The following is a 1507-nucleotide window of genomic DNA, read 5'->3' on the forward strand; positions in this document are numbered from 1 at the left end:
CTGGCTCTGGAGCCTCTGCCTTCTGGCGAGGCCCCCAGCCCCTCACAGGAGCCGGACCCCACATGATCTCGGGCACGCTGGTGGCTCAGGACCAAGACCTGGTTTCTCCGCCGCACTCTCTCTGGCTCAGCGCCAGGGGAAGCTGTCCTGGGTCCGGGGACTTAAGTCCCTGTCCCTAGCCACCCCGATTCCCGCAATTTCCCCCCTCAATCCTTTGCTCTCTTTGAGTGCTTTCAACCAGACTCCAAGTTAATGCTGGTCCCCAGACGCAGGGCACTCTCGGATTGGGGTATTACTTCCCAATCGGTCACCTCTGGTGGCTCCCTCCCCCTTTTGTTTATCTTCCAATATCAGTCCCAAGTTCCCACTCCACTTTACCTGCCCACTGGTGTCTTCTGCCCCTGTAGAGATCCAGACGTGTATAATTCTGGTCTCAGGCTGTTTTCATGGGTGATCGGAATTCTTTGGTAGGTAATCAGCTCACTTTATGGTACAGGTTGAAAAGGCGCCTCCTCCTACTTCCCTGCCATCTTGTTCCTCCCCATACACATTTTTTAATTAATTTCTAATATAGTTTCTATGATCAACACATTTTATAGAGTTTTCATTGTCAATCGTGGTCAAGTTTTAAGTATTTCTATATTCTTGAAAATAATGTATTCACTTTAGTCATTTCTATGTACATATACTAACTGTCTTGTTAACTGTGTTGCTCAAAGTTTTTATTACCTTATGAACATTTCCTACTTGACTTATCAGTCTCTGTTATCATTGTATTAAATCTGAGTTTATAGTATTACAAATTTCTTTTTATGTTTTCAATATTTACTACATGTATATAAAATCTATATTTTTGGATATATACATCTTCATGATTTTCCTATAATCTTACTTGATCATTGCTTATATGTTTTGAATTGTATTGTCCCTCTATTGTCATCACTTTTCTTGGCCTTGAGTGTGATTGTGTAGGAGATCAAAAGCAGTATATCAGCTTTCTTCTCCTATCATTTTAAAACTATCCATATCAGTTTGTTTTAGGTATGTCTCTTTCAAACAGCAAATAAATGCTTTTGGTATATATTTTTATTATTATTTTTATTATGTTCAATTAGACAACATATAGTACATTAGTTTTTTTTATGGTATTAGAATTTATTAATTGTATTTTACAAACAGGAAAAATGAGCTTCAAAATAGTGAAGTGACCTGCCCCAAATAACATAACCCAACACACTCGGGATTCAAAACATCTAACTAAATCCAAAATGCAAGCATTTTTCCTAACTCTAAGTTTCCTTGGTATAAAGGTGCTCTGTAGAAAAGAAATGACATTATTCTCTTTCTCCAAACATTTTTTTAATTTTTTAAATTTTTTTATTAACATGTAATGTATTATGAGCCCCAGGGATATAGGTCTGTGAATCGCCAGGTTTACACACTTCATAGCACATACCTTCCCCAATGTCCATAACCCCACCACCCTCTCCCTACCCCCCTCCCCCCA

The sequence above is a fragment of the Enhydra lutris genome, unplaced genomic scaffold (genome assembly GCF_002288905.1).
Source record: "Enhydra lutris kenyoni isolate GAN:26980312 unplaced genomic scaffold, ASM228890v2 scaffoldscaffold80, whole genome shotgun sequence".
NCBI lineage: Eukaryota > Metazoa > Chordata > Mammalia > Carnivora > Mustelidae > Enhydra > Enhydra lutris.